This window comes from Ambystoma mexicanum, chromosome 2q (assembly GCF_040938575.1).
Source record: "Ambystoma mexicanum isolate Mex_15411 chromosome 2q, UKY_AmexF1_1, whole genome shotgun sequence".
Taxonomy (NCBI): Eukaryota; Metazoa; Chordata; class Amphibia; order Caudata; family Ambystomatidae; genus Ambystoma; species Ambystoma mexicanum.
Window position 1 is genome coordinate 339789874 of NC_090924.1, and position 19173 is coordinate 339809046.

At 44.9% G+C, this 19173-nt stretch overlaps 1 long non-coding RNA gene across 2 annotated transcripts in view; it reads right to left on the bottom strand.

Moving 5' to 3' along the window:
• LOC138569401 (uncharacterized) overlaps positions 1 to 19173 on the bottom strand; it is a 65427-nt gene that overhangs the window by 34365 nt on the left and 11889 nt on the right. For both annotated transcript variants that reach the window (XR_011303234.1, XR_011303233.1), the window contains exon 2: positions 18744 to 18844. This is a non-coding gene — a long non-coding RNA (uncharacterized lncRNA). The remainder of the gene's footprint in view (positions 1 to 18743; positions 18845 to 19173) is intronic.

Genomic DNA, 19173 nt, shown 5'->3' on the forward strand with positions numbered 1-19173 from the left:
AGATTCGAAATATACTGTGATCATTCATAGGATTCGGCCTAGTATGAAGGTGAGAAGTGACTACGGAATGCATGCCAAAAGAGCAACAAATTAAAAAAGGTAGAAGGCCTGTGTAGAGGTAGTCAATGAAAAAGATGGAGACTGCTATGTATGGGCCGTGAAAGAAAAAGCGGCAGTGCAGGAAGTCAATATAGTTGTAGCCGGAGTGTAGAGGATGGGGGGGGGGGTTGAACGAGGTTAGGAATACCATGGTGCTAATGAGATGTGGCACAGGGAGGGAGGGAGAAGGAACTGAATAAAGCTAGGAGACTATATGGGAGAGATGGAGGGAATGGCAGGGCTTAGCTAAGGAACAAGAGAAGCCACCACAAAGGGGAGACATGCAGTCTAGCGAAGCAGGGTTCTGTGCAGACGCTCACAAGAGGAAACGAGTGGGTCAGAAGGAGGGAGGGAGGAGTGCCTTACCAGCTCTGTGTAGCGTGCTGGGGGATATCTAAGGACATGTATTGGCTGGTTACTGTGAGCGGAGGGTGGGGGCCCCTGCAGGGCCTGGACAGGCCCAGATACGGTCTATAAATGCCCTTAATGGCAGACACTGGCCCACAGGTCAGGCTGCCATTTGCTGAATAAGCGAGCGAAATCAGGTGGTCACTGGAAGAAGGCTGAGCGTGGCGGCCATGTTGAAAGGGCCACACAGAGCGGATCACATATGCAGCTCCATGCGTTCTGGGGCTCATGGGCAGGATGTAGTCAGCCCAGGAGATAAACATGAAAATCACCTAGGCCCATGACTACGAATCACAATTTTCTTTGACAACCAACTACTAACATGCCAGCCAGAAGGAATATTCTTACAGAATGGCAACCTAAAGTACTGCTTCACATGAGTAATAAAGTACGCACAAATCCAAAATAGGCAAATCGTATTGAAGAATTTCCTGCTGAACTAGGGCAGGGGGAGTCTGCAACATTTGTCTCTTTAGATGTATTGGACTATATCTCCTTTCATCCGTAGCCAGCAAATTCAATGAAGAGGGATCATGGGAGTTAAGATTAAAACATTGCGAAAGATGAAGGTTGTTTTGTCCTGAACTAGGGCCATTTGTATAATCAAAACATAGGGGCAAACCTGTACGCAACGTGGAACTCAGGTAATTAAATGATATTTAATAAATAATATTTGGATGTAAATAAATGCTATATTTTTTTGCCAAGATAAAGATTGTTCATTGCAAAATGTTTACAGAAGAAAACATTATTTCAGCAATAGTTCAAACATAGATCGTTTTGTCATGATTCAAATTCCAAACTGTTTACTGAATAAAATCCTTTACATAGAAATATGTGAGCAAGTAAAGATGAGAGGTTCTGGCTTGTAACTCTAATAAGGCCCAATTTTTTAAACAGAATCATTAAGATCTAAGCAGCATGAGGGCTAAATGGTCAGAGCTGACCGCACTAGACTGCGCAGTAATCAGTAGCGCGCTATTTTCTTAAATCACGCACATGGAGCAATTACGGAAAGGAGTCACAACATAAACATGCACTCATTAGCCAAAAATAATAATTAGAAAAGACACATTTGTAGCAGTTACAGGCAGGAAGGCAAAATGTCAACCAAAAATTGCAGCTATTCAATAAAATAGGATGGCAATAGTGGTCAAAAGTAGTGGATCTGAAAGGAAGGGGGGTTGGTGTGGTTAGTTTGTTTGAGAGGTAAAAGTGTGCAAGAGCTTTGATGTGATGTTCTAGCTTCAGTTTGGAAAAACTGGTCACTGTGTGCCGGTATGATTTATTTTTACAGAAATTTTCTCCGATGGCTTGCGAGTTGTTGCATACAGGTGTTTTAGGTGCTTCTTGAGTGTTGTGGAGAGTTGGTAGAGTACCTGTAGTTTGGGTGTTTGTGGCAAAGATCTGCATCATGCTACTTCTGTGTTGGGTATGCAGAGTGTTAGCAAGCTTTTAGCAGGGTTAGTCAGGGTTTTTTTAACTTATTTTTTTAGTTTGGTTCACCTATTCGGTTGGCCTTGTTCCTATTTAGTTCGGGGTCAGATTCTTCTCTTGGCGGGGGTCCAGTTTTGTAGATTTCTCTTGCGTTGTAGTGGCCCTATTTAGCTCTCTGGTGTTCTTTCTTCATCTTGATGCATTAAAGAAGCAGGTTTTTAATAGTTTCCTGAATTTTAGGTGATCTGTTTTTCGCATTTCCCTTGCAAGTGAGTTCCAGAGTTTCACTGCTATGCAGGAGAATGCGGATCCACCGAATTGTTTTACCTATTGCTTCAGTCCGAGGCGAACGTCATTGCTAGGCTTTAGTGTTTGTGGTGGTTTGTAGATGGTGATTTTTTCCTGTATGAACTCCACTCCTTGGCTGTGGATCGCTGTGTGTTATGCAGAGTTTTGAAGATGATTTGGTTTTTGACTACCAATGGAGTGTTCTTAGCGCTGGGGTGATGTGTTCTGTTTTAGTGCGTCTAAGGAGTAGTCTTGCTGTTGGGTTCTGTATTTCTGGTAGATTCCTCATAAGGTATTCTGGCATTCCGAGATAGATGATGCTGTTGGCGTAGTCTATTCTTGACATAACGAGAGAGATGACAGCGAATGTTCCGTGTGTGAAGGAGAAAGGGAGTATCTTCTTGATCGTGTGTAGGTAGAAGCATTTCTTAACTACTGCATTGACTTGTGGCTCTAGTGTTAGTTCGTTGTCCATTAGGATTCCAAGATTTGGAACCACTTTGGATGGTTCTGGTGGGTTTGCCAGCTTGGTGGGCCATGGAACGTGATGGTTGTTCAATGGGTCGTTGGGTGCAATCACAATTTTCGGTTTTATCCGGGTTGAGTTTAAGGTTGTCAGTGCTCATCAACTGGTTTAGTTCAATGAAGCGGTTGGTGGGTGTTGGGTTTCGTTATCCGCTGGAGCTGATTTTATAAATGATTTGAGTGGCAACTGCGTAGTTGTAGCAGGTGAGGCCAAGTTTTTGATGAGGTTCATCAGGGGGTACACGTAGAAGTTGAAGAGTAGCAGTGACAGCGATCAGCCCTGTGGGACTTACATGTTTTCTGAGGTGCTGACTTGAATGGTGCTATCCAAGTTCTGTTCTTTCTGTTAAGAAGAATTTTAGCCCGAGGAGAGCGGTGTTACTGATCCCAATATCTTCTTTTTTTTTAGCAGTATGTCGTGGTTACCTGTGTCAAAGGCTGCTGAGAGATCGAGTAGTGTTAGTGCGGAGTTGGCATTGAAGTCTGCGTTGGTCTTTAGATCCTCCCATATAGATAGTAGTGCAGTTTCCATTTATGTCATGGGTCTGAAGGAACTTGTGCTTAATCTAATAACCAATAGTTTTCTACATTTCCAAGATTTGTTCGTAGACATAGCTTTCTAGTTGGCAATACATAGTAATGATGGGAATGTCTTTACCCTAGGATGATGCAGCCTTGTTAAAAGTCCAACTGAAATATGCGAGAGCCTAATCATATCATACAAGTACTTGACAAATGATGGTAGCACAAGGACATGAGGTGGCAATCAATTGGAAGTGGAATGAGGAACTGGGCAAATTAAGTCAAAATCTGGCAAATAGTACAAGGATGCCAATGAATGGAATATGGTGTAAGCGCTTAGGTATATGATACCAACACCTCACAAGTGCTGTGCACACCGGGGTATACCATGTTTAACCTTATAAAATATTGTTTTGCAGGTTTTCACTGACCACAGATCTCTATTTTGTAACAGGCCTGAGAGGTTGGGCAGATAAACACGCCTGTGCTGATCCCAATGCACAAAACAAAGAAAGTCGGCGACTTCGATTTTGCAAAGCTACAGCACTCGTAGATGTGGGAGTGAAAATGATGCATAGGCTCGGTTCACATTCATAGGTGGTTAAGGAAGTGTAGGTGTACACATTACAAACACTTTGGCTACACCCCCTGCCTGCAGCAACCCACTTTATGCAAAGACTCTTGCCCCCGTCCCACTCACGCTTGCCTGTGTAGCCAAAATAAAGCAAATCATTAACCATTCATTCTAGTTTGTTTAATTCCTAGGATGTATTTATTTAGAAAGTTTAGTGTAGAGATATCGCGAGACTTCCGGGTCTCGCGAGATCTCGCGGCGCAAAGCGGAAGAGCGGCTCCAGCGCGGAGTGTGCGGGAGAGAGGGCACGGAACAACATCAGCTCCCGTGCGCTCCTCAAAGGAACTGACATCAAGTTTACCTTTAGAGCCCAAAGACTCATGGACAGAGAGTTGTAGGGCCTGTTGCCCAGTCATTTGTAGCAGAGTTATTATGCATTAAAGAAGCCGATGTAAAGAACATAATAAAGAAGTCCCCTCAGCAACCAAGCAGCCTCCTGCGCATTATTATTATTATTATACAACATAATTGGCGACGAGGATCAACACAAAGCCACGTGGCGCCATGCAAGGAGCAACACCACCACCGCCATTCCTTCAAACACCAGGTAGGCCTGCTATTCCTTGGCCACAATGGAAACCCTTATTCACCACGTATCTAGAGGCCTTGGGTGGTGCAGGCTACATGGCAGCGAGACGCAGAGCGATGCTACTGAATGCCCTGGGCTTCGAAGGCCAAAGAGTGTTTGAAAGTCTCACCCCTGAGCCAGTGGCCGGCGACAATGATGACGTATTTAAGGAAGCTGTTAGAAGAATAGTCAAAAGGTTTGCCAGCAAGAAGAATTCTGTTCTACAAAGGATACGGTTTTACAGCCGCAAACAGGAAGCGTCAGAACCAGTAGACGATTATATGACCAAACTACGCGAATTGGCTGCGCTGTGCAACTTCGGAAACAAGGCAGAAGGATTGATCTGCGACATACTTGTGCTTCATACCAGCAGCAGGAAGGTGCAAGACAAGTTCATTCTAGAGAAAGAACTGCAGTTAGAAAAAGCCGTCGAAATTGCGAGAGCAGTGGAAGAGACTGCAGGGAGAAGGAAAGCATACGCAAGTGGGCACAGCCCGGCAGAAGTACAAGCGGTAGCTTTCCGCCCAAAGAAGGAGAAGCTGATCTTCGACACGAGAGAAGGGAAATGGGCAAGGAAAGAACCGTTAAAATGTCACAGGTGCACCAGCACAAAACACTTGGCCTTTGACAAAGAGTGCCCAGCAAGGGACAAAGAATGCTCAGTGTGCAAAAAGATTGGACATTTCTCAATAGTGTGCCGATGGCAAAACAAAAAAAGTCATCAATGTCAACGCTGAACACAACACGGAGAGGGAATCGTCCTCTGACGAAGAGGGGAGACCTACTGTTATAATAAACAGCCCACGGGCCAGGAGAGAAAAGCTCCACTGTCCCATCAAAATAAACGGACTGGATACGAGAGTCATGGCTGACTCGTGCTCAGATTTAACTATAATACCCCTGCACACGTACAAAGAGATGGGGAGCACAGAGACAGTCAAAGTGTTCAGCACGCGGCAGTGTTCAGTGTTCGGAGGCGCATCTATTGACTTACTGGGCTACATCAAAGGAAAGGTGGAGTTCAAAGGGAGAGAGACCACCACAAAAGTGTACTTCAGTCAAGAAGGCCCAGCAGTATTAGGTTGGGATGATCAGGCAAAACTGAAAATCAAGCTGGACCCCAGCACAGAGGACCAGGTATTGTCAGTCAGTTCAAGAGGAGCGCCGGTAGCTAGAGACACATCAAAGGCTTCGTCCACAAAATACTACTCAAAGCCAACGCAGTCCCAGTCAAACACAGAGTAAGGCCAGTACCTGCGACTGCAAGAGACACGCTCAGAAGCCAACTGGACAAAATGATGAAAGAAGGCACCATCGAAGAAATCGAACCATCAGAGTGGCTGAGCCCGGTTGTGCTCATCAGAAAACAAAATTCACAAGAGTTAAGGGTATGCATTGATTTCCGCAGTCTAAACCTGGAAGTAATCGCAGACAGCTACCCCCTGCCGAGCATCAAGGAGTTAATCCTCATGATGAAGGAGGCCAGAGTGTTCTCCAAGTTGGACATGAGGATCACGTACCATCAAATACAATTACATAAAGACTCCAAGCCGTTGACCGCATTCATCACCTCGTTTGGCACCTATCAGTTCACGAAGATGCCGTTCGGCCTATCATCCGCAGCCTCAGCGTTTCCAGGATGATATCCTGGTATACGCTGCAGACGAACAAACACTTGATGCCACGTTGAAGAAGGTCCTTACCAACCTCCAAGAAGCGGGAGTGAAACTAAGGTACGAGAAATGTGTACTGAAAGCACAAAAAGTCGAATATTTGGGGTACAAGGTATCAGTGCAAGGCATAAACCCCAAGCAAAACCTGCTGCAAGCCATAATCAAAACTCCCGAACCCACCAACAAAGATGAGGTGAGGTCATTCCTAGGTCTGGCCAAATTTATTCCCAAATTCTCAGAAACCTCAGTGCCGCTTCGTGAGCTCTCAAAAAAGGGTCAGAGTACACGTGGCAAGAAGCTCAGAGGAAGGCGGTGGAAAGCATCAATGACACATAGTGGAAGCATCGTGCCTGCAACCGTTCAATCTAGACTGGTGCACAGTCATTACCACGGATGCCAGCGCGTACAGACTAGGAGCCGTCCTCGCCCAGAAAAAAGGAGACACGGAACATGTGGTTGCATTTGCCTCCAAGGCCCCATCATCAGCTGAACAAAATGATTCCACAGTCGAGAAGGAGATGCTGGCTTGCGCATGGGCTGTGGAACACTTTAGGATGTACGTATGGGGCACAAAGTTCAAGTTAGTCACCGACCACAAGCCCTCATCCATATGCTCAGCCCAGGTGGCACCAAAGTTTCGACACCCAGGTTGGCACGCATAGCAGCCAAGCTGCAAGAATACACCTTCGAGGTACAACACATCGCGGGGTGGAAGAATTTGCAGGCAGACTGCATGTCAAGATTGCCAGAAGGAAAAGACAAAGCCACCACCTTCTTGCAAGAAGAATGCATTGTAGCATCTATTATAGATCTCAGGGATCCAGACTACCTAGAGCTGAGCGAAAGACATTGGATGGAAGAAGATGGGAAAGACCCCACAATGGTGAGAATCAGGGAATGGATCAAAAATGGATGGCCAGATGAAAGGGCAGTGCCATGAGACCATATTGGAAAGTGGCAGATGAAATCTCAGAGACTGACGGCATAATCGTGAAAACCGACCAGGTGATCCCGCCCACAGGCATGAGGAAAACCATCCTGTGCAGAGCCCATGCAGGACATTTAGGAAACATCATGACGCGACGCAGAGTGAGGGAAGCCTACTGGTGGCCCTCCATGGATCAGGAGATTCGTACAATGATCGAGAGATGCCATGAGTGTCTCAACAGTGACAAACGCTTATCAGACAAGCGCCCATGATTCCTACTGAAATCCCCGAAACTGTGGTCAAAAGTAGGCCTGGACTTTATAGGACCACTGGAAGCAATGGCGCCCGAACACCGATATGGCATAGTGTTAGTGGATTACCGATCGAAGTGGGTCGAAGCAGAGTTCGTCCCCAACATCACGACTTCCACCGTGATAGAAGTCCTTACCGCCATCTTCCAGAGGGAAGGGCTCCCCAGTGAGTTAGTGACAGACAACGGAGTACAGTTAATATCTAGAGACATGGAGTTGTTCCTGAAGAAACACAACATTTACCAGAAGAAAGCAGCGTTACAGCATCTCAAGCCAATGGGCTTGTGGAGAGGGCCAACAGATTTATCAAAGGAGCCATCCAGTTAGCGACCGCCTCGGGAATTGATCCCCTCAAGACTCCCAATGGTATCACCCAAATCTCCCCATTTCGCATGTTGAGAGGGAGGAGAGCAGCCTCCACCACACTATTGCCACCATGGTTGGCCAGAGTAAGAGAAGACGATGAAGTAGACATGTCGGAAGTAGTGTGGAGAATAGAGAACAGCAAAGCATGCATGAAAAGGTGGAGCGACAGAAGAAGGATGAAACAAGGGTGGGAGGCAAAAGGAGATTGGATTAAAATACGTTTACCGACCAAAGACCAAATGACTGGCCCAAGGTTCAGCAGACCCATAAAAGTGATTCACAGAGGAACCAACCACGTCCGCACCGAGGACGGCCGCACATGGAACACGCAGAGAGTAGCCATGTTCGAATAGAGTCAAGAGAGAGAAAAGACACATGAAGAACTGAAACCTATGAAGCACCGGACAGAGAGGCGGAGAGAGAACAAGAGCCGGAGACAGGCAGAAGAGAAGTCGAAGAGGAAGAAGTCGAAGCAGATGCACCCACTCTGATGCAAGAAGACGATCATAAGCAGGACGCCAGCGGCGAGAGGGATAACCGGCCGAGAAGGGAACACAGAAGACCAGTGAGATACAATGACTATGTCCTGCAGTAACCTGTTTTGCATTATCAAAGGGAGGTGTGTAGAGATATCGCGAGACTTCTGGGTCTCGCGAGATCTCGCGACGGAAAGCGGAAGAGCGGCTCCCGCGCGCTCCTCAAATTAACTGACATCAAGCTTACCTTTGGAGCCCAAAGGCTCATGGACAGAGAGCAGAGTTGTAGGGCCTGTTGCCCAGTCTTTTGTAGCAGAGTTGTTATGCATTGAAGAAGCTGATATAAAGAACATAATAAAGAAGTCCCATCAGCAACCCAGCAGTCTCCTGCACATTATTATTATTATACAACATTTACATGCTCAGTTGCATGTAGCAAACTGCGTTTTGGGATCCACTGCATGATAAAGCAACCACGCATTTGTTCCACCCTCGGAAACAAAAAAACTCCATAACCGGGAACGTCTGACGTTGCCTCGTCCCGAGAGAGGTCGCAGAGTGCGTCAATACAGGGAGTTCAGTAGATGCCATGTGGGCTTATCCAAACGAGGCTTATGTCACACCCTTGTAACGGTAACCAGAGGCACAAAATACGCCATGAAGTGCAATGTACACAACATGCTCACAAATGCAGCATTCATAGACACAATGCTGCAGAAAAGATTGGAAGACACAATAAGGGCACTTTCTTGCGGATCAGGATGAAAGGTTGCGACCTAAAGAAAGTTGCCTCGAGCCCAAATATTACATAACACAGGGAACTGGCTTTGCCATTCTCTCTGCCAGAGGAACGCCAGATTCCTACGTTCCGCCCAGAGTTCAAGACATAAAATGATGAGCAGCTGTGGTCTGCTGTAGAATGCATGGGTGGGTCACCGGGCAAAATAGATCACGTAGGACACACTGAGCAGGAAACATAACGTGAAAGTCACGTGAGAAGGATTCGGTTCTCTGGCCTTTCCTCTAATAAGAGTTTGGCATTACCATTGAAGTTGCCAACCTAGCAGGTAGAACTGTACCCACCTCGTATCTCAGACTGCAAATCATGTTGCTCACTCTGAATTCAAGTTTCGCTGACCAAACACCTCACAAATGATTTTCGTTTGGTATTTCAGACTCACGTTGTAGCATACGTTTTAGTGCACGTGATCGATGGCTTGCTTCGAGCCGCTCAAATGCCCATCGAGATGAATTAATCTTGCTTAAATGTGGCGTAGCATTTCACACAGCTCCCGAGGTTTCCCATATCAGGACTCAAACAGCCTCATCCAGGGTTTTTTCCTTGCATCCAGGAAGTTCTAGTTTGCCCCTCCATGGAAAATGTGGAGAAACCAGTTTCAGAATGAAAAAGGTCAAAAAGAACTACAGTACTGGATGGATGAACCACTCACACCAAGCGTGGTATTAGTCTCTGAGATCTTGTGAGAGGAGACCTGTATTAAAACCGAAAGGTTGAGACCCATATCGGCAGAGCTCCCACTGGATGTGTACCATAATTGAAAGCCTCTACTGCTTTACCAATACTGCCTGCCCGTTCCACCTTTCAGACACAAGCACCATCCCCAAGTTTACAACTCCATTTGTCATTGAACTACAGTCCTTGCTGACATACCCACCGACTAGACTGCCTCATACTGATTTAAACCCCAACCACCTAACTCCTCTCTACTTTGATTAAACATTTCCGCCATACCCCCTTGTTTACCACAGATATCTGCCCCCTCTTTATGTTATTTATTTATTTTAGTTTTTGAATATGTAAAGCGCGCTGCAGCCTAAAGGCATCGAGACGCTGTTGCAGGCAAGTGACTTAGTTACAATTTCATGGAGGATCGCTCAAGGGTTACAGGGAGCGGACATGAGTCATGTTATGTTATATTATTTGGCATTTATAGAGCGCTCCATATATCATTGGTATGACCTCAAAGCGCTGGTAGGTTGAATGCCCTCGGGGACCGTAGTCCAGGTCAGTTGAGAGAATAAGGTGCTGTAGGGTGCACCAGTTATGTGTGCAGCTGATGTCATTGCCTGATGGTAGCTGCATCCTATCATTAGGTGTGGTGGTATTGATATCAGTTGAATGTGAGCGGTCTGGCAGGTGGACACCAAGACTGGGTTCTGGCTGCGTTGGACCTGTAGGACGGTTATGTGTGCAGCTAGGCCGGTTTGTCATGGGATATAGCTGCTTTTTATTAGAATGATGAGGTGTTAACGTGTTAATGGTCGTATGTGAGCAGCTAGGCCAAATTTGATGGAGGAGTATAGCTGCACTCTAATTGAGTGATGGCGTAGAGAAGAGAGTAAGCGTAGCGATATGGGAGGTGAGAGTTTGGGTTGAGTTATGATCTAAAACATAGGTTGGTAATTACGCCCTTGGGGACCGTAGACGAGGTCAGTTGAGAGAATAAGGTGTCGTAGGGTGCTTGGGTGCACCAGTTATGTGTGCAGCTGATGTAATTGCCTGATGGTAGCTGCATCCTAGCATTGATGTCAGTTGAATGTGTGCAGTTTGGCGGGTGGACACCAAGACAGGGTTCTGGCTGCGTTGGGCCTGAAGGACGCTTATGTGTGCAGCTAGGCCTGTTTGTCATGCGATATAATTCTGTTTTATAGAATGATGAGGTGTTAATGTTCGTATGTGAGCAGCTAGGCCGAATTGATCAAGAGGTATAGCTTTATTGATAGATGTACTGCTACTGAGCAGTTAGTTACCCATGCTTCCCCACTTTCATTGGCATATTCTTTCTGATTGGCGCTATGAGTCAGAACTCCCCAGCAGGTGTCTTACAAGAGAGAAAAAAGATAACACTACTGGGTTAAAACCCAAATCTACTTTCTATCCTCCTCCTCACACCATCCCTTCTGAGGTGGAGGCTTTTGAGAAAACAGTGCTTAAAACAGTGATGACTGGATTCCACAAGCAGAATTTTTACAAGGATAACTTAGAGCAAGAAGAAATAATTGCCTTACAGACCTTACGCCTAGATACGAGCATAACCATAAAACCCGCCGACAAAGGCGCTGGTATAGTCATCATGGATACTTCATATTATGACAAAGAATGCTTATGCTTGCTTGACAATCTAAAAGCTTACAGACTACTAAATCACAACCCAACCACCATCTTGCAAGAAGAAATCAATAACAGCTCACGCATTGGCGGAAGGATGGATCTGCGAGGATGAACAACGCTTCCTCAACAAGACACACCGCGGTACTCCAGCATTTTACATTCTACCCAAGATCCATAAGAATCCCTCTCAACCCCCGGGAAGACCTATTGTGTCCGCTTGTGATTCACTCCTGTAGCCTCTGTCCCTTTATACAGATTTCTTTCTCAAGCCTTTCTCCATCAAGATGCCTTCTTATCTTAAGGACACTACTAGTACCATCAATCTACTTAATCACGTCAACCTACAACATAACAGCCTCCTCGTGACCATGGATGTAGAGGCGTTGTATACCTCCATCCCCCAAGCTGAAGGTTTAGAAGCCATTTGAATGGTTTTAGACCAAAGAAATGACATCACCACAACTCCCACTAATTTCATTCTGGAGTGTACAAGGCTAGCAATGTCTGAAAATTATTTCCTTTTCCACAAGCAGAAATATAAACAGATTCCCCCGACATTGCGAATCTTTACATGGCACAGTATGAAAAGGACAACATCTACTGTGCGGATAATACATTCCTCTGGCAAATAGCCCTGTGGAAACGCTATATCGACAACGTCATCCTGATCTGGAACGGTACATCAGCCGCCCTTCTGGACTTTCACCTTTGGATTAATCAACGCAATTAATTCATCAAGTTCACCATACAGTGGGATCATCATCAGATAGATTTTCTCGATTTACACATCTACAGGACTGGAGATCTACCAAAAACGGAATTATTCCAAAAACCCACAGATCAGAATAGTTTACTCCATTTTGATAGCTACCACCCACACAGTCTAAAATACAATTTACCGTATGGACAGTTTTTGAGAATCCGGAGAAATTGCACCGAGACAGAGAAGTTTAAAAAACATTCAGAAGATCTACATGGAAGACTGACTGCAAGAGGATACCCCTGCAAAGCTATAAGAGATGCCAAGAAAAGAGCAACATACACCCCAAGGGAAGTCTGCCTTGAGACAAAACCGAAAAAAGATCTAAGACAGATTGGTCTGTGTTACTACGTTCAGCCCGTTGAGTGATGTCATTCAAAAAGCGGTCAAGAAGAACTGGCATTAAGTCAAACAAGAAGGAACACTCCGTAAAGTCCCATGTTTTGCTTACAAGAACAACAAGAATCTAAGGGACACTCTTGTCCACACTTTTGTAGAACCAGTACCACCAATAGAAAATACACTATGGAATTTACCAGCTGTAGTAGGACACTACAAATGTGGTCAATGCGTGGCATGCCCTCTAACCTTACAAACAAAAGTCTTTGAGTATAAGAACTTGAAAGGGACACTCACGACACATACCTCATCAAGTGCCCCTGTGGCCTTTTATATGTTGGCAAAACCATTCGACCCATAAAAATGCGCATTTCTGAACATCGCTCTTGCATCCGAAACAATGTTCCGGACAAACCTCTAGTTGAGCACTTTGGACTCCTAAAACATAAAGATGTGGACCTCAGATGGTTCATCATCCAGAAACTTGAACCTACGATTAGAGGGGGTGACCCTAATCGAGCTCTTACACAACTTGAGCAGAGGTGGGTGCACAGATTAGATACAGTGAAGACAGGGTTAAATATTTCTGTCGAATGGAAATCCTTTTTGTAGGATGTACCTTTTAGCCTACCTCCTAAAATACACCTATTGCAGATAACCCCCTTTTTGTGTCTGTAATGTAGGCTGAAGTACACGACTATCCACGAGTTTGGGAATGACTACTACTCAAATAGGGGCTGTTTTATTTATTCATGATACCAATCAGATCTATGATACCAACCAGATCATGACTTTGCACTGGGGGAGTCAGGAATACCTTGTAAGCTGCAGTTTTATTCAAAGCAAGTGGTGGACTATGACATTATGTATTACAAGTGGCATTATGACAATATGTATTGAAAGCAAATGTACACATTTATCTTGTTTTCCTGTTTTTTATCTTTCGGGATATGTTGTTACACATTTCACTTATCGCCTTTGGCTCAGGAGGTGATACCACCACCTCATTGTTTTGATTCCGTCCTAACCCTTTTTATACTCTTCCAGCAGGTAACCACACAACACTGTGTTAGGTCTAGGTATTTTTTCCCTTTTTTTTGATCGTACTGAGGGCCACTCCCCCTCTCATGTAAACAATGTTGGGTTGCCATGGCAACGTTCATGAATACAGAGCCTTTTTTAATTAAACCCAGCAGCATGCACTGCCCTATGACTCTGACTAATATGTGCCTCTTTAGCACGTTTAGTTTTGAGAATTCGGGACTTTCGGCGCTATTAGTTAACCAGTCCCGATTGAAGATGGCGCCTGCTAAACGACCATCGGCACTTAGCAAGGGCGTCCTCTGCCGCAAGCGTGTGTCCTCCAGACTCGTACAGACACTGCAGAGAGCACATCTCTGAGAGCTCTCCCGTCGGCAATAGCACGTAAACCTTGATCGCGCACCAGCTGGCTGCCCATTGCTCCCCACTGTGGAGCACGGACACAGGTAATTAACAGAACGTTTGTGTCTTAAATAGCTCAGCACTTGTGCCAACCCTTTTGTCAGTAAAGAATCGTGACTTCATGTTTTTTACCAATTTGTCTAGAATCCGCGCCCGGGACTCCATTAGATGGTTTCGTTTTCCGAGGCCAAGCAGTTGCGTGTGTGAGAAACCCCCCCTCTGAACTGGGTAAGCATGTCAACATGGCCCTTTGATTTATTTTCTCTGAGTGCACACCGCACTACATAGATTTCATATTTAGAATGAACACATATCTCCTTGTTTTTAGTACTATATGTGAAGAGGTAGATGCCATAGCGCGCTGACTCTTGGACGCACAGCCACCATTAATAGGTAAGATCTATCCAGCAAGCATGTGGATCTTATTTTCCACTCTTTCCTCTATTATTGAGCTGCACAATACCAGATGTATTCAATGGGTATTGTCTATTCTTTTACCAGGTTATCTACACCACCTTCACCTGTGGTGAGACGTCTGTCCCCATGGGAAAGCCATGTCTTTTCTACTTCGAAGTTAGACATAGTGATTTATGTCACGCCTAAACCAAATAAGTTTTGAGCCTCCCCTTATCAAATTTCTCCATTCCTTTTACAGCTTTCCCTGAACATCCTGACCACACAGTTCTCTCTTCGTCCTGATGAAGGCCCTAGGAAGAAATGGCTCACCTTGCCCCGTTATAGGGCTGAAACACCTGGTGTAGACGCTTTTGTACCAAAAACACAAACACTATCATTGTCAATTGTTTGTGTTCTTTAGAAAGTTGTACGATTTGATTTAGTTTATTTGTTCACTTTGTGTTTGACGCCGGTCGTATACTTACAGTAGCGACAGTAGTAATTGCATTAATGTTTGTCTAACTATATTACCCTCTAAATACAGGTTTCTGTTTTGCTATGACCATGCAAATTGTGTTTGCTTATGTGTTTTGCCTTTGATGCGATGTTCATTACGTAAAAATAGAAATTCTAAAATCTTTTCAAATATAAAATTTGAAATTCTCCGAGTATGATTCTATATACTTATATTTGCTGTCTTGGGAGTGAAAAATAGAAGGGAGGAGGCTACATAGTAAGATTGGTTTCCAACCCATTCATTTTTGTTCTAGTAACTTTAGCCTTCCTGGGCAGAATAGGGTTGCTTCCACCAGGAGCCCTTTGATATTATTTTACAAATCACAGTCACATTAATTGCTACCATCCCCCTAATAGAATTATCCCTTGTGCACTGGGGTGATAGAAGTGGAGTGATGGACCCATTTGTCATGTTCCCCCACACCGGAGCGACAGCCCCATTTGTCACACCCCTTCCCTTTTACATCTTGACAACCTCAGACACTATCTACGCACTAGTCTTAAGACATGGATGCCCATGGTCCACTTGTAACGCCACAATGATCTTTCGATACCAGTGTCATCTGCCCCTGTTGATTCTTGACTTCAGTGCCCTGTTGTACATGTGTTAAAAGTTACCACTATATCTTAACCCCAGAGGTCAGTCTTATTATGTTTCTGCGCTGTCAGTGCCCATTCTACTTGTCTCTTGTATCACTCAGTGTTCACCAAGTCGGATCACATCATACGTGCCCACCCTCGCCTTGTGGCATCATTATCCACCCCCTTCAGTGCCTATTTGTATTATTTACTTATTGCATTGATACCCATTTGGCTCTTCTGCCGTTGCTGCCTGCTCACTGGTAATCTATTGTTAAACGTAGGCCCCATCCTACTGACTCTTTTGACAATTCTCACTTCCCATTTATATCTTGAGGTGTCATTGCCCACATTTTTTTTGTGACATCCATGCCCACGCTGATTTGATCTTGGGATATTCATGCCCATCAGTACCTGGAATCTCGTGGGGGTTCTTAGTGTTGCACCTTATGGGTCACTGCCAGGTGTAATATGCTGTGAACCAGAAAGGATGTGACACTAAAAAGCAGTTTTGATGAAAAACAGAATACTCGGGTTACACCCCCTCCCCGGTCCACAGCAAAAAGAGGAAGACATTGAGGCTCATTCTGAGCCTGCTGGTCCGGAAACAACAGTGCCGGTAAGCCTACCGACACCGTTGTCTCCAGACTGGCATATTACAGGTCTTGCTGTCGGAGCCGCTGTGTCCGACAGGTCTGACCCTGCCTGGCACAGCGGCCACAGTAGGCAGACCCATCACGGAATCACTGGCACTGTTAACAACTGTGCCAGTGCTTCCGTGTCCCCATTCCCATAGGACACTTGGGAACAACATTTTAGCGGCGCCCGACTTTCCGGGCAGCCGGGGTTGTAATCTCCCGGTGGCACTGGGAAGTCAGGCACCAGTAAATATTTACAGGTCCGGCGGCAACCCGCCGGTAGCACTGGCCCGGTTACCGCCAGACCCGTAATGAGCCCCATTGTGTTCAGAACTTGGAATCATTTTTCTATCACTTCTTGTAACAGAGACATACATGATTTAGTACCATGGGATATATCATTCACATGCTAGATATCCCCACTTTAATACTTGCTAGTATCATTGTGGATACAAGTTTATATACGATACAACCTATCGTAGTTGTGGAAATTACTGGTTTAATTCACACAAGGTAACAGGATGAGGGGTTAAAAGGGTAAAAAGGGTAAAGGGACAGAATACAAACAAAATCACACTAGGGCAACATGGATAGGGAACATAATAGCATTCTCTCTAAGATCTAAATCTCTTGCTATCCCTCACTAACATATATACTCACGGTGCGAGGCATGAACGTGGATGTCACAGTGGGTAAGCAAGGGAGCCCAAGTCAAAAAGGAAGATCTTCCTGGAATCATTCTTGAGTCATCAGGTGACTCCATCCTAGAGTCATCCATGGCTAGTTCAGGGAGATCATCCGAAACCATCCTTAAGTATGTGTATAGGCTGAAATATTCAAATGAGATGACTCTAGAGTTATCACAGAAACTACTCCAAGAGGAGTTCTGATTACTTCCAGTGAGGATCTTGTATTACTCCAGGATGACCCCCATGACAACTTCAAGATGGTGCAGATTACTCCAGGATGACCCCATGACAACTTCAGGGATGGGTGGGGACTACTCCAGGATGACCCCATGACAACTTCAGGATAGGTGGGGGGATTACTCCAGGATGACCCTGTGACAACTTTAGGATGGGTTTGAAATTGTGAACGATTATTGCAGACAACTTCAGGAGGATGTTGCTTTTAAACGATTTAGGAAAGGGTTTTGATTCCTTGTGTGTAAAATGGGTGGTATTACTATAGGGTTAGACTTATGGATAGTGTACTGGAAAACATGGAATTTGCAGCCGTTACTTGCCATCTTTGCTAGAGCACTCAAATGTCATTAACCAAGGTTTGCTGATTTAGTATACAAAACTACAAATCCACCCGTCACGAACCAACAACTCCCTCATTTCATATCTCACCTCTAGCTAAAATGGCATCACACCCAATAAACTCCCACAATTACAAATCACTGCACTAAAATAAACACTTTCAGTGACCTAAACAGAAGGTCTACCTGCATGACAAGACTGTCGATCACTTCACCCAATATCACTATGATCAGCAAGCAATTTGTTCGACCATTCACCACACCCAAGAAAACATTAGCTGACCCCCCCAACAGAAATCCAATAGCACAAAAACATGTACCATTTACAAGTTGGCACCAACCTACAAATCTCACCAGATCAACTATAATAGTTACACACAAGATCCCTTGCATCTTCAGTTTCACAGAACAGCATGTGAGGTACAACAGGTATGACTGTCATACTGTAACAAGAACACACTGTTAAGAAGACGTGGTGATAGAGTTGAGCTTGTCAAATTAGATCTGTCCGACAAAACATTTGTAGCATACAATTGACGGGTTACTTTATGGTCCAATATTTTGCAGTTGTGCACAGCTACATCTCGGGAACTGCAACATTACACAGACATCTGCTGATTTAATGCTTGTCTATCAATTGTCCAGGTGAAGTAATAGGCAGGTTCTGAGGAAGAAAGAACACTAGCCATCCCTGCCAAAAAGGTTTTCCAGCTTTTGTGAACATTTTGGAATAGTCAGTTTTCACCCATCAGCTTTTACAATATAATTCTCTTGTTTTTTTCACTGCATCTTCTTTTTCCAGATTCCACCGGTAGCTGCTTTTTCTCCTCTACCTTTCTTTTTAATGCCTCAATTATAGCTTTTCGTTATTTCATCAAATGTTTCTTGTGTCTTAATATTGTTTCTTGGTTGCGGGTATGAAAATGGCAAGTTGAAACTTCATAATGTGACTACCAATACAACAAACATTTTGCCTGAGCTGTACACTGGGGTGACTCCCCTTAAGCGTGACCCTATCCGCCCCCTTTGAGTTTTGCTTATTCTTGCTCTTTTTGGTGCTTTCCCTCCCTCCCCAGGCAGCTACCCACAACTCAGTGTAGCTGCACACATAACAATATGTATGGGTACATACCGTTGAGAGTGCGCCGTGAGACTTCAAAAATTAGCAGGGGTTAAAACCAGCTTGTGGGTGTTAGGCATCAGCTAGTAAGCAGGACGTAACCCTGGGAAACCAGGAGAGTACACAGTGCACTGCAAATGCAACTCCGACATGAGACGTGAACTTTCAGTACTGCCCCAAACTGGACATAAGGAACAGCCTCAAAAATAGGTTTGAAATCCCAGATTGTGACTCCTACTATACCTTTAAAATGACCCCACCATCACCCACAGCAAAATACAGTTGTTTATAAAAATTAAAAAAAAGAAAGACGTTCTTACCGTCGGAAAGTCCTAATACAGATATCGGGATTTTTTTAATGGTGCCATTGCTGCTGGGGCCTTTGCTGTCCAAGATGGGATGATTAAGACAATTTGTGTTCCTGCAAATGAAAAAGTACAATAAAAAAAATATAAACGTACCAGATTGACCGTCCCAATATGTGCGCACTACATTCTGCCAGTCGGCACACATCCTCCCCCGCACACAAAGGGGACCTAGGGTGCAGGGTCCAACCGGGAAATCTCCAAAAGTTGCTTATAGGCCAGTCCACCCCAGCTGGTAGAGAGCAGTCAAGAGCACATACCTGAAAACGTGACTCATACTCAGTCACAGAGACAAAACAAAATAATAGAGCGAGCAAAGCGAGAGAAAGAGCATCAGCTTGTTACAGGTTACCCATAACAGTTGTGAAGTCCAGCTTGCTGACAT